The sequence below is a fragment of the Papio anubis genome, chromosome 18 (genome assembly GCF_008728515.1).
Source record: "Papio anubis isolate 15944 chromosome 18, Panubis1.0, whole genome shotgun sequence".
NCBI lineage: Eukaryota > Metazoa > Chordata > Mammalia > Primates > Cercopithecidae > Papio > Papio anubis.
The window spans coordinates 8,672,055-8,687,046 of record NC_044993.1 but is presented as its reverse complement, the minus strand read 5'-3'; the positions used below and the strand labels follow the sequence as shown (position 1 = coordinate 8,687,046).

General features: G+C 44.1%; 1 long non-coding RNA gene across 3 annotated transcripts in view; it reads right to left on the bottom strand.

Moving 5' to 3' along the window:
* The window catches only part of LOC110742065, a 49,072-nt gene that overhangs the window by 25,459 nt on the left and 8,621 nt on the right, over nt 1-14,992 (bottom strand). Inside the window, exon 2 of one of the 3 annotated variants that reach the window (XR_004179719.1) lies at nt 100-239. The exons of 1 other annotated variant lie outside the window; for it this stretch is intronic. This is a non-coding gene — a long non-coding RNA (uncharacterized LOC110742065). Of the gene's footprint in view, nt 1-99; nt 380-14,992 lie in introns of those variants that run through there. One more of the 3 variants, XR_004179717.1, reaches the window with a different exon arrangement.

Sequence of the window (14,992 nt, the reverse complement as noted above, 5' to 3'; positions counted from 1 at the left end):
TGGGTGCCTGATGCATGGTGTAAAGAAACAGGCAGGCTGGATAATTCCCAGGTCATGGGATCGGGGGAGCTGGGCTTCACAGCCTTATTCCACACTTACCTCCTCTCCTGAATCTGGATTTCCTTCAGTCACCAATGGGGATTCAATGACATATCTGGAGGATGGGAAGGACTCTCTAGTGGCACTGCATGGAATCCCCCAGAGGGGCAGCTCCCTCGAGGATGGTCTTAGCTTTTGCCCTGCAACCACCATGAAGCCATACTTAGCTTCTACCAAAATGTAGGCTCCATGAGGCCAGGGAGTTAGGCTTTTACTTTTGTTTCTTTCTTTTTTTTTTTTTTTTGAGACAGGGTCTCACTCTGTCACCCCGGCTAGAATGCAGTGGTGCCATCTTGGCTCACTGTAGCCTCAACCTCCCAGGCTTAAGTGACCCCCCCACCTCAGCCTCCCGAGTAATGGGGACTACAGCCATGTCCCACCACATCCAGCTAAGTTTTGTATTTTTTGTAGAGACACGGTTTCATCATGTTGCCCAGGCTAGTCTCGAACTCCTGGGCTCAAGTGATCCTCCCACCTTGGCCTTTCAAAGGGCTAGGATTACAGGCACGTCCCACCTTGCCCAGTCTTTTTTTTGTTTTTTCCTTTTTTTTTTTTTTAATTTCTTTTGAGACAGAGTCTCACTCTGTCACCCAGGCTGGAGTACAGTGGCACAATCTCAGTTCACTGCAACCTCCGTCTCCGGGATTCAAGCTATTCTCCTGCCTCAGTCTCCCTAGTAGCTGGTAATACAAGCACGTGCCACTACGCCCAGTAATCTTTGTATTTTTTTTTAGTAAAGACGGGGTTTCACCATGTTGGCCAGGCTGGTCTTGAACTCCTGACCTCAGGTGATCTGCCACCTCAGCCTCCCAAAGTGCTGGGATTACAGGTGTGAGCTACCATGCCCAGCCAAGCCCTTTTTTTTTTTTTCCTTCATTGAAGTTTTTATTGAGATAATTGTACATGCACATGCAGTGTTGAGAAATTATACAGAAATATCTCATGCAGACTTTACCCAGTTCCCCCATTTGTAACATTTTGCAAATTTATATAGTACAATATCACAACCAGGATATTGATATTATCCACCAATCTTATTTAGATTTCCCAGTTTTACTTGTACTCATTTGTGTGTACGTGTATATAGTTCTAGACAAATTCTAGACTGCATCCACCATCACAGGCAAGATACCAAACAGCATGTCAGCATGAGGATCCCTCATGTCACTTTTTTATCACCAAACCTACCTCCCGCCCTCCTCAACTCCCATCCCTAACCCCTGGCAACCACCATAAAATGGTGTCCTTTCAAAAATGTTATGTAAATGAGATGATGCGGTATTAACCTTTTGGGATTGGCTTTTCTCACACAGCAGAATTCCCTGAAGATTCATCCAGTCGTGGTGGGTATTCATCCAAGTCATTAGGCATTGGGTGTGTCTGACTCACTATTTTATCCTCAACACTTGTAACACTGCCTCGTGTAATGTAGGCACTCGATACATACTTGTTGAATGAACAAATGCACCAGTTCTCCCAACAGATTCAACTCGTCAATGCGTCAACAAGAAATGGATGTCTTATGGGAGAGCTCCCGGGAGACGGGGAAGCGAGTCCACATGGAGCCCAATGACAACACACGCAGTTCCCTGCTAAGGTTCCTCACTCCTGTTGTCCTTCACCACTCCCCTCTCTCCTCTCCTCCCTGTTGGTCCTGCAAAACCCCTCCTATCGTTCTCAGCATTTTCATTTTTGCCCTAAGCTTACATACCCTGTTCAACAAAAACGCAAGCCATGGAAATGGCAGGACAAAGACCATCTGCTCTTCCTCAGAATCGCCTTTGGGAACCTCAGTGCCTCCAGCATTGATAAAATGGACAAAGGGGGACCAGGCGTGGTGGCCCACATCTGTAATCCCAGAATGCTGGGAGGCCAGTGCAGGCAGATCACGAGGTTAGGAGTTTGAGACCAGTCTGGCCAACATGGTGAAACCTTGTCTCTACTAAAAATACAAAAATTAGCCGGGCATGGTGGTGGGCACCTGTAATCCCAGCTACTTGGGAGGTTGAGGCAGGAGAATCACTTGAACACAGGAGATGGAGGTTGCAGTGAGCTGAGATCGTGCCACTGCACTCCAGCCTGGGTGACAGAGTGAGACTCTGTCTCAAAATAATAAAATAAAATAAAACAAAACAAAACAAAACAAAATGGACAAAGGAGAAATGCCAACTCTAGTGACCTGAGAAAAACCTGATTAAGGGCTGCGTTTGGGTGGCAGGAATGGAAAAGAATTGAAAAATGTGACAAGCCCTCACCCACTCATTCTTCCACTTTAAATATTTGAGAAGAGGGTAGAATTAAAAATGCTTCCCCTCCTCCTTTCTACTAGATTCCTATTGCCTAACAGTACCCAGAACTAGTCATGAAAAAGGGTGCAGTTCTGCGGGGAAGAAAAATATGTCCGTGGTTTGTTTATCTTGTTGAAGATGACAGGTAGAATACCAGACTGATGAGGGAGGCTGGCACGCCAAATCTTTCTTTCTCAGTTTCAAAAACACCAAAGGTTGATGCCAAGATATTCAATTTATCTGGGTCCTTAATTCTGACACATTTTGTATACAGACCAGGGTAATTAGCTCAAAACTCCACAAGAGCTATAATGCATGCTCCATTCTTGAAGGACCCACAAGACACTCCATCTTACCCTCTTAGCCTTTCTTGTTATGTTTCATGTGGGTGGAATATATGACCAGGAAGTTCTGCAGGAAAAATCACTCTAGATTTCTTTATTGCTTTGATAAAGCCACAGCATTTCTCAAGTGCTCTGTGCTGCAAGCGTCAGGTACACAGTAGGAAATCCAAATGTTTGCTGACCCACTAACTTTTTCCACCAAAGCTTTCTCTAATTTAATCCCAATTCTGGAATAAGCTGGATAGACACTTGGGCAATCAACTCACAAAAAATCTAAGTGTATTGGCGCGACGTCTACAATATTTGCTCGAACACTTCCTCCAGAACAAAGTTCAGCCTGACTCCTTTAAGAAGGTTGCTGGTCCAGGTTAAGTATAAACACCTTTGACGGCTTCTTAAAAACTGTTTAAAAGACTGGGTGGTTTTTAAATGGCCAGGAGATGTCTTTCTCATGACAAATCAGGACATGCAGACCAAAAAGTCATCACCACCATTCTCAATATCCAACAATGATGAGATGTGTGGCCTCAGTACTTGAACTTCTTCCAGTGAGTTTAGACTCAGAGACCCTGCCCAGAAAAACAGCGCCGACTGCCCGAGCTCCTGTGCCACATCAAAAAGCATCCTTTGAGGTCCAGTCGCAGCTAAAAGGCAGATTTTCTTGGACACAACCAGCAAAGAGAGATGTGGCGGCACTGTATTCAGCCTGGGTAGGGAAGAGGACAGCTTCTTTCTTTCTCATAATTAAGAAAGGCTTTCCCAAGGCTGGGCGCAGTGGCTCACACCTGTAATCCCAGCACATTGGGAGGACGAGGTGGGCAGATCACGAGGTCAGGAGATCGAGACCATCCTGGCTAACACAGTAAAACCCCGTCTCTACTAAAAATACAAAAAATTATATTGTTTTTATACAATATAATTTTTGGGGGGCATGGTGGCGGGTGCCTGTAGTCCCAGCTACTCAGGAGGCTGAGGCAGGAGAATGGTATGAATCTGGGAGGCGGAGCTTGTAGCGAGCTGAGATTGCGCCACTGCACTCCAGGCTGGGCGACAGAGTAAGACAACGTCTCAAACAAAAAAAAAAAAAAGAAAGAAAAGAAAAAGAAAGGCTTCCTGATGGGCTGGGACTTGAGGACCTGCCTGAGTGGCCAGAGGGAACTGGCAAGGGGCTGGTCCTGCCAGGCTGGGAGTGCAGGGCAAGGATTTGGAGACAGACGTGGTTGCCTGAACAAAGCAGGTGCTGAGAGTCTTTCCCAAGAAAGAGCAGTGGAAAGAATCAGGCTTAGGGTTTTTTGTTTTTCCTGTGTTAAGTCTTATCTGTTCATTGTAGCACATCTGGATAAATTAAATAAATAAATGAGACAGACACCACAGTTACATTACCAAAAGGAAACCACTGAAATCATTTTGATATGTTTTTCTCCAGGTGTTTTTGAGTGTGTGTGTGTGTGGGCAGCGTTTACATATTAGTGATCACCAGTTTATAACCTACTCCTTTTCACTTAACATATGATGCAAGCATTTTCCCACGTCACTAAATTCTTTTAATGGGTGCATATTATTCCTTCTTGGGGGCATGGCATAATGTAGACTACCCTACTGTTGGACATTTAGGTTATTTCCAATTTTTAACTATTATAGATAAGGCCCTGATAAGTAATGTCCTGCATAAAATTCTAGAGTTCATCCCCTACCCTGTATTTGGGTGGCTGTTACTGTTATTTTCTTCAGCTAGATTCCCGATTCAAAATTTCTGAGCCAAAGAGTAGAAAAACAAGGTAATGGGTGTTTTCTTGAAAGGCCAAAGGTTTGGCTTGATTCATAAGACTGAAACTGAGAAGACAATTTTGGATATTTGAGGCTCAAATGGTCAAAATGGTGGCAGGACTGAGAAAACCCATCTCTGAGGAAACCGAGAAAACATGGGTACATGGTAATATCATTTTAGTTCAAATCCTCCCTCCTTCCTTTTCCACAGTCTTTCCAATTCTCCATATTCTTCCACTCCATACAAATGCATGGTTTTTGTTTGGTTGGTTGGTTTTTGAGACGGAGTCTCACTTTGTCACCCAGGCTGGAGTGCAGTGGCACGATCTCGGCTCACTGCAACCTCCACCTCCTGGGTTCAAGCGATTCTCCTGCCTCAGCCTCCCAAGTAGCTGGGACTACAGGCATGTGCCACCACGCCCGGCTAATTTTTCTGTATTTTTAGTAGAGATGGAATTTCACCATGTTGGCCAGGCTGATCTCCAACTCCTGACCTCAGGTGATCCACCTGCCTCGGCCTCCCAAAGTCCTGGGATTACAGGCGTGAGTCACCGCACCCGGCCACAAATACACGTTCTTTTTCAGGCATACATTCACACATTCGTTCACTTATTCAGTGATAAGACTGTGCTCGCAGATAGTGCTGGAAAAAACCAGTGCCTCCGTGTGCTCAGGGAGTGTATGGCTTTGTGAAAAACCAACACGATACAATGGAATGGAGGTGAAAAATGGGTGTACCCTCTGCAGCCTTAGCCAGGGACGGCACAAGAGGAAGGATGGTAGCAGTTGGCAAGGTGAAACAGGTGATCCAAATTTAAAAAGGAGTGTGTGCCTGGCCTTGGAGTCAGGGAAGCATATGAGGATCTTGAAAACCTGAACTGTTGGGCAGAAGGTGGGGGCCATAGCAAAAGACAGCCCCAAGCAGACCTCCACTTTATCTGCACTCAGGTCAGAAATGAAACTGGCATTAACTAAAGGGAATTTTCCAAAGGTGGCTTCAAGGACAATCAAGGACTGACAGTCATTTATATATATATATATATAGCTTTTTAGAGATCTAAGTCACATACCAAAAAACTCACTCACTTAAAATGTACAACTCAGCAGGGCGTGGTGGTTCATGTTTGTAATCCCAGCACTTTGGGAGGCCGAGCTGGGAGTATCGCTTGAGCCCAGGAGTTCGAGACCAGCCGGGCATACATATATAATGTACAACTCAATGATTTTAGTTTAGTATATTGTGAGTTCTGTAACCATCGCTACTACCTAATTTTAGAACATTTTTATCACTCCAAAAAAACCCCCCTGTATTCACTGGAATTACTCCTCATTCTGCACCCCCCAGTCCTAGGCAACCACAAATCTACCTTCTGTGGATTTGCTTATTCTGGACATTTCATATAAATGGAATTACATGTGGGCTTTTTGTGACCCTCCTTTTACTAATTCTGTTTCAAGGTTCATGTATGTCGTTGCATGAATTGTGACTACTTTGTACTGCTGAATAACATTCATTGCACAAATATACTACAGTTTGCTTATCCATTTAACAATTGGTAAGCATTTAGGTTGTTTCTTCTTTTCTATCTTTCTTTTCCTTTTTTTTGAGACAGGGTCTCACTCTGTCGCCCAGGCTGGAGTGCGGAGGCACAATCACGTCTCACTGCAACCTCCGCTCCCCATCTGTTGGGATACTCCTGACTCAGCCTCCCAAGGAGCTGGGACTACAGGCGCCCACCCGTCCAGCCAATTTTTTTTTTTAATTTTGGTAGAGACAGGGTCTCACTATGTTGCCCAGGGTGATCTCAAACACCTGGTCTCAAGCGATCCTCCCATTCAGCCTCCCAAAGTGCTGGAATTACAGGTGTGAGCCACCATGCCCAGCTGTTTCTTCTTTTTGGCTGTCATGAACAGTGTTGCTATGAACATTTATGTACAAGTTGTTGTGTGGACATGTTTTCATTCTCTTGAGTATATACCTAGGAGTGGAATTGCTGGGTCACATGGTGACTCTATGTTTAACATTTTGATGAACTAACTGCCTGTTTTACAAAGTCGTTGTGGCATTTTACAATCCCACCAGCAATGTATGACAGTTCAGTATGTCCACATTCTCCCTAACATTTGGCATTGTCTGCTTTTCTTAGTTTAGCCAGCATAGTGGGACTGAAGTGGCATCTCACTGTGGTTTTCATTTGCACTTCCCTCATGACTAATGACGTTGAGCATCTTTGCATGTGTTTATTGGCCATTGTATATCTTCTTTTTTGGAGAAATGTCTACTGAAATCCTTTTTTTTTTTTTTTTTTTTTTTTTTGAGATGGAGTCTTGCTCTGTCCCTAGGCTATAGTGCAGTAGTGTGATCTCAGCTCACTGCGACCTCCACCTCCTGAGTTCAAGTGATTCTCCTCCCTCAGCCTTCCGAGTAGCTGGAACTACAGGTGTGCACCACCACGCCTGGCTAATTTTTGTATTTTAGTAGAGATTCTGTCATGTTGCCCAGGCTGGTCTTGAACTCCTGATCTCAACTGATCCCTCTGCCTCACTCTCCCAAAGTGTTGGGATTACAGGTGTGAGCCACCGTGCCTGGCCTCAAATCCTTTTTTAATCAGGGTACTTGTCATTTTATTGTTGAGTTGCAAGAGTTCTTTATATCTGATATATGTAAACCTTCTATCAAACATATGATTTTCATATATCTTCTCCCATTCTGTAGCTAGTCTTTTCACTTTCTTGATGAAGTACAAAAGTTTTTAAGTTTTGATGAAGTGCAATTTATCTAATTTTTCTTTGATCACTTGCACTTCTGGTGTCGCATCTAGGAAATGGACATAAAGAATTACTCCTATGTTTTCTTCAAATAATTTTACAGTTTTGGCACTTACAATTATGTCTATGATCCATTTTGAGTTAATCTTTGTATGCAGTGTGAGGTAGGGGTCCAACTTTGTTCTTGTATACATGGATATCTAGTTGTGCCAACAAAAGAGTCACCATTTGGGGTTGAAACATCTTCCAGATAGGGCAAAAAAAAAAGTTGCCCTTTTCCCTCCTACATTTCCTAGATTTTTCCTTCATTCCAAGAGAAGCAGTTGTAGGGCAGCTCTCTGCTGGCCCCAGCAAGGCTTAGTTCAAGACCAGAAAACCCAGATGGATGCGTCAGTGGTGGGTCCCACAGCTCTTTCTGCAGTGGAGATTTAAACGACTTCCTCTGTCTTCATCGCAGGGTCCTGGTGAGGTTCAGGTTAGTCCAGCATATCTGTGCTTCATTCAGAGTCATATGTCCTGGCACGATTCACCAGTATTTTCTTTAGGTGAATACATCCACTGTGTTCGAGAAGGACTGAAGGGTACTGATGTCCTGGAATAGGTAGGAAAGCTTGGGGGGTGGCTTTGGGATTGGTGGAAGGCCTGGATTGCCTGAAGGTCACCTTGGCATTGTGACTTTGTCTTCAGTCTGCCATTTGGTTGGGGAAAGCAAAAAGCCATGGTCTAGTTCAGGGTTCTTTGCATTACCATTGGAATTAGTGTAAGAGGGACAGCGATGTCCATGTTGTTTGTGCATCCTCTCTAGGTAAGGGCAGGAACTGAGCTTGTTTATTATAATAATTACAACACCAATAACCGCTAAAGTCTATTGACAGTTCATGCTGGCCTGAGCACTATGCTTCAGCACTTCACACATGAACACAAGTCTCCTATTGATGCAAAAAATTACTGCAAACTTGGTAATGCCTTAAAACAACATCAATTGATTTTCTTACACTTCTGGGGGTCAGAAATCCAAAATGAGTCTCACAAGGATGAAAACCCAGGTCTTAGCAGGGCTATTTCTTCTGGAGCCTCTATAGGTGAATCCATTTCCTTGACTTTTCCAGCTTCCTCCGTTTTTAGCTTGTGGCCCCATTACTTCACCCTCTCTCCCCCTGCTTCCATAGTCACACCCAGATAATCCAGGAGACTCTTCCCATATCAAGATCCTTACCTTGACTACATCAGCAAAGTCCCTTTTGCCATATAAAGCAACATTCACAGGTTCCAGGGATTAGGACCTGGGTATCTTTGGGGGCCACTATTTAGATGACCACAAGCACCCAGTTCTTAATGCACTCAGTAAATATTTGTTGAGTGCATGAATGAATTTTAACTGTTTAGCATCGTTGTTGGCAGTCTCTTGGCTCAGTCCTTTCAGGAATGTGTGTTCTCCCTTCCATCAAGTTTGTTCGAATCTCTTCAGTGAGGATTTCCTGACCATAATTTAACATCACAGCTTGCCCCTCCATCACACACACTCCCAATCCCCTTATCCTACTTAAGTTTTCTTCTACCCCATAGCTTTTTGTCATTTAATATATTGTATAATTTACTTAAGATGTTTGTTGGTATTTGTCCACCTTTCTCACTAGGATGTATGTTTCGTGGGGCAAGGAGTTTTCCATATTTTAGTCTCAGATGTATTCTAGGCATCTGGAACAGTGTCTGGCACATGGCAGGTACTCAGTACATGTGTGTGGAATGAACGTGTGAGCTGAATGGCCTCCCTAAGCCTCATTCAGCGGCAAATCTGGTTCTTTATCTACAGTGGCCAATCTTGGCTTTCATAGCGATGAAGCCATGGCCTGTTGTGAAGCCAATCAATTGCTGAGTAACCTATGGATTATCCTGTTTACTGGGCTCCACCCCATTCCATTAACACACTGGCAATTTTGATCTCTAAAATACAGATAACCTCAATTCTCATCTCCACCAAGACTTGCGAAAGTCTGGGAGGGAAATGAATGGTTTGGCTTTGAATAGTTCTTGAAGGATAAATGTTTTAGAATTAAAATGATTGCAGAGTTGAGATAGTGAGTTGTCCCTGGCTGAAGTTGCCAGAATTTGTGATGTTGGGTGTTACTGTTTCCACCAGTGTGCCTGCAGGAAATGAGTTTGTGGTTTCTGGGGTTGGTTAGTCTCAGTTTGTTCACTGTAGAGGGGTCATGAGTACCTGAGGAGGTGTGGTGGAGGGGCTTCAGGGTGCCCACTGGCTTCCTGAAACTGCATGTGACTTTCTGTGTGCCTGCGTGTTCTCAAGGAGAGTAGAATCCACAGCTAGCCTCGGATTCTCAATAGGGAAGTGAAGCACTTCTGCACTGCCCCAGCTCTGAGGATTCAGTGGTTCTGTGTCTGGGGATTTATAGCTGAAATTCACAGGCTGCACACAGCTCAGAAACGAAAGTCAGTCATGTGAAAGGTGTGTACCTTCTCCTTGTTCCTACGCCCAGACTAACCAGTTGTGAACCAGGTGCTGGTTCAAATCTCAAGTGGACTAATGTCATTTTTAAAAGACTGTGAGCATTTCTTGAGGCCTCTATTTTTCTCATAGGTGAAATACAGATACTTCTAATTTCTTTATTTTTTGTGTAAATATAGAAGTACTTTGAGGGTACAGAATACTATAGAATTGCAAATAATTAATCATAAAGGGAATATATGCCATTTTTTGTTATGTGGCAATAGACTGTCTTGTTCCCAACTCCATCCGTCCATCCATCCACTCTGTAAACATTCATTTCCTCACAGTAAGTATGAAAGCTACCATGTGTGTGACCAAAGCTTTATATGAGACACTTATCCTGGCGGGGCACAGTGGCATGCCCCTGTAATCCCAGCATTTTGGGAGGCTTAGGTGGGAGAATTGCTTGAGGCCAGGAGTTCAAGATCAGTCTGGGCAACACAGTGAGACCCCATCTCTAAAATTAAAATTAAAAAAAGAACACTTATTCTCACAAAAATCATGACTAGACTGAGGTTCAGAGAATACAGACCACTTTTTCAGTCACACAAAACAGCCAGGAAGTGACAGTGCAGACCTTGAACTGAAAATCTAATTCTATCTGATGCCAATGGCAATGTCTGTTAATATTACCCACCAAAATACTCCTAATGGTGGAGAACAGGGAAGTCACCTACGAGGGAAATGGAGGGAGAAGTCTTAATATAGCATCTTCAAATCTGTGTTTTACCTTAAAATGCATGCAGGGGTGCAGTGTACTCCATATTAGACCCACGCTTGTTTTCATATCAAAGAATTTCCCACCAATCTTTAACTACAAATGATGCTTTTGAGAATGGGTGTAGCCTAGCGTAGCTCTCAGTCACACTCCCCACCACACACACCATTCTTCCATGTCAGACTTTGGTGTTTCAGTCTTACATCCTGTTGGATTGGAGGCTCCTAGAGGACAAGATCTCAATCTGATTCCCCCTTTCTCCTTCCCAAGACCTAGCCCAGTGTCCAGCATGAAACAAGTACACAGATAACGAATGTGGCAAAGACTTATTGCATCTCTGCCTGCGTCAGGTGTCATGAGAGATACAGATGGTTACAACGTGGTCCCTGCTCTCAAGACATTTACAATTGAGCTAGAGAGGCCAAGCTTCCATTAATGAAAATGGTCTTCCCAAGACTCTTGGTACACCATTTTAAAAGCTTAGAACTGGCCGGGCGCGGTGGCTCAAGCCTGTAATCCCAGCACTTTGGGAGGCCGAGACGGGCGGATCACGAGGTCAGGAGATTGAGACCATCCTGGCTAACATGGTGAAACCCCGTCTCTACCAAAAAAATACAAAAAAACTAGCCGGGCGAGGTGGCGGGCGCCTGTAGTCCCAGCTACTCGGGAGGCTGAGGCAGGAGAATGGCGTGGAACTGGGAAGTGAGTGAGCTTTTTAGAAGTGAGCTTAGATCTCAAGCCACTGCACCCAGTGCCTTTAAGCAGAGAGCAGAGACCTGGCTCAAAAAAAAAAAAAAAAAGCTTTTAGGAACTGTTGGGTTCAAGCGTGCTGGTGGCTCGCCTCCTGCAATCCCCAGCACTTTGGGAGGCCGAGTGGCGTGATCACAGGGTCAGGAGATCGAGACCATCCTGGCTTAACATGGTGAAACCCTGCCTCTAATTAAAAAATACAAAAAATTAGCCAGGCATGGTGGCGTGGGCACCTGTAGTCCCAGCTACTCAGGAGGCTGAGGCAGGAGAACGGCCTGCACTCCAGCCTGGGCAACGAGCAAGGCTCTGTGTCAAAAAAAAAAAAAAAAAGCGTGGAACTGTCATAAAGCAAGAGAAGAAATGATAGGTAATTAGACACCAGACAAAGTTCCATTAAATAGGACAAATTTTGTGAAAAGTGACAACCTGTTCCTCTGGAAATGCAGCATTGTGTCAATTAAAGAGCACACCTTGAAGTCGCAAAGTACAAATTAATGATGTTGAAACCATTGTTTCCCAAGAGGGAAAAGTTGAAAATACAGTCAGCTGCACTAGATGCTATCTGCTTTGCCAGAGATTCTCAGTCTTGGATTGATTAGGCTTCGAGGGTCACATTGAACCCATGATACATTTTGAAACACTGGGTAGGCTCTGGGCTTATCAAATTGAATTCCATTCATCAAATATTTCCCGAGTTCATTGTGTAGGCACTGGGGATGCACAGAGGGGCAGCGATATATGATGAATGGCTCATATACTTTGCAATGAAGCAAAGATTCAAAACCCTGGCTATACCATGAATTAGTTGAGGACATTAGCACAGGACAGGGGTTCATGTCTCTGAGCCTCCATCTTTTTGTTTTTGAGACAGAATCTCACTGTCACTCAGGCTGCAGTCCAGTGGTGCAATCTCAGCTCACTACAACCTCTGGCTCCTGGGTTCAAGCATTTCTGCCTCAGCCTCCCAAGTAGCTGGGATTACAGGCGTGCACCACCACACCTAGCTAATTTTTGTATTTTAGTAGAGATGGGTTTTCACCATGTTAGCCAGGCTGGTCTCAAACTCCTAACCTCTGGTGATCTGCCCACCTTGGCTTCCCAGAGTGCTGGGATTACAGGTATGAACCACCATACCCAGCAAGCCTCCATCTTTTAAACCATAACATGGAGACCCTAATTCTTATCTTGTGGGTGGTTGCAAGGATTGAGGGTAATAAACATAAAGCTCCCTGCACAGGAAATTGCACTGAATAAGAACTTCCCAAAGGGGTACTAGGGGAAGTGACATCCTAGAAGAATTAAGAAAAAGAGCTCTGATTTCAAGAAACTCCCAGGCTGAGGTGGGAGGATTGTTTGAGCCCAGGAGTCCAGCCTGGGCAAAATGGTGAGATCCTATTTTGAATTTAAAAAACAAATAATAACTAAATGTTAAAAACAAGAAACTCCCAGTCTGGTGTAAGGACCAAAATGTTAACAAATAAATGTCATTAGTGTGATGGGTGTGACATTTTTTTAGACTAACACACACTGAGAATTTACTGTGTGCCAGACACTGTGCTACCCAGTTGTATCTGGATAAACTTGTTCACTTTTTTTTTTTTTTGACAGCGTCTCACTCTGTCGTCACAGGCTGGAGTGCAGTGGTGCAATCTTGGCTCACTGCAACCTCTGCCTCCTGGGTTCAAACGATTCTCCTGCCTCAGCCTCCCGAGTAGATGGGATTATAGGCACCTGCCACCATGCCCAGCTAATTTGTGTATTTTCAGTAGAGACGGCGTTTCACCACATTGGCCAGGCTGGTCTCAAACTCCTGACCTCAGGTGATATACCTGCGTCGGCCTCCCAAAGTGCAGGGACTACAGGTGTGAGCCACCACACCCAGCCACACTTGTCCATTCTGTGCAAAACCATATAGAGCAGGAATTACAGTTATTCCCAGTGAGGAACCTGAGGCTTGGGCAGCTTAAGTAACATGCCCAGGGTTGCAGAGCTGGAAAGTGATAGAAGCTGGATTTGCATCTTGCAATCTGCCTCCTGAGGTAGATTTCAACGCGCAAGCAAGCTGGAAGAGGCTTCACAGAGGTAATGCAGGAGCGGCAAGAGGTTTTTCAGGCATCAAAGTCATAGCAGAGAAGTTCAGGCAGGAGGGAAAAGCAGAGACAAAGAGCTGGCAGGATGAATCAGCTGATTCTGTTCAGGAATTCAGGTGGGTCCGTGTGGAGGGTTTGGATGAAGGATAATGAACATTCAGAAAATGAGGTCGAGGAAGGAGAGAGGGGCCAGATGGTGGACACCTCAAGCGCCAGGCACAAAGACCTGGACTTTTACCTGAGTAAAGGGTACCAGTAAAGGGTGTTGAAGACACGATCACTGGCATTTAGGGAATGGATTCCACCTGCCTATGTTAATAAAGGAGGTGACTCCACGCAGCATATTTGAATGATCAGGGCACATCAAATTTTCCAACTAAAGGACTACTTTTCAGTTATTGTTCATGTGCAAATCTCACTCCCTCCCCTGCTAGCCAATATGTTTCTTAAATCAAATGTTGATTCTAATTGCCTTTGGTTTCCCCTAAGTGCCTGGCATAAGGTAGGTGCTTAATTTTTTTTTTTTTTTTTTTTAATGAATGAGTGATTAAAAGCAAGAGTGAATTTACATTTAGGTCTATGAGCCTCTGAAAAGAGATAAATTCTGAGCTGGATTCAAGAAAATGCATGTATTTGAGGTGGAGCATAGACCTAATTGTGAAAAGGAAAACAAAAAAAGCTTCTAGAATAAAGCAAAGGAGAATCTCACGATTGCCAAGATTTCTTAAACAGATTATTAAAAGCACCAGCCATAAAAGAAAATATTGATACACTGAACTTCATGAAAACTAAGACCATCTCTTCATCAAAGGTACCATTTACAGGGTAGAAAGGCAAGCCACAGACTGGGAGAAGAAATCTGTCTTTATTTATATATAATTATATATACATAATAAAGAACACCTAAATATTAACTTAAAAATCCAACTGTTGGCCGGGCGCAGTGGCTCATGCCTGTAATCCCAGCACTTTAGGAGGCTGAGGCGGGCAGATCACTTGAGGTTGGGAGTTCGAGACCAGCCTGACCAACATGGCGAAACCCTGTCTCTACTAAAAATACAAAATTAGCCGGGCGTGGTGGTGCATGCCTGCAATCCCAGTTATTCGGGAGGCTGAGGCAGGAGAATTGCTTGAACCCAGGAGGTGGAGGTTGCAGTGAGCCAAGGCTGTGGTGAGCTGAAACTGCGCCACTGCACTCCAGCCTGGTAAACAAGAGTGAAACTCCATCTCAAAAAAAAAAAAAAAAAAAAAAAACAACCAACTGTTAAAAATGAGACAAAACTTCAGTAATCACCTAACCCCAAAAAGTCACCAAGTGGTCAAAATGCATATAGAAAGGTGCTCAACATCATTATTCATTAGAGAAATACAAATTAAAATAAGACGCCCACCAGGACACCTATATTCCCACCAGGACAGGCATAATTAAAAGACCACCAATTACTGGAGCATGTGAAGCTACTGGAACTCTCAGACATTACTGTGGGAGTATAATTTGGTACAACCACTCTGGAAAACTATTTGGCAGCATCTACTCAAGCTGAACATATGTGCCTACCCTACAGCCCAGCAGCTGAACTCTTCACCATATCCGCCTGAGGAAAAAAGTGCATCTATTCAACCATATAGCTTTATTTAATTTATTTATTTGAGATTTATTT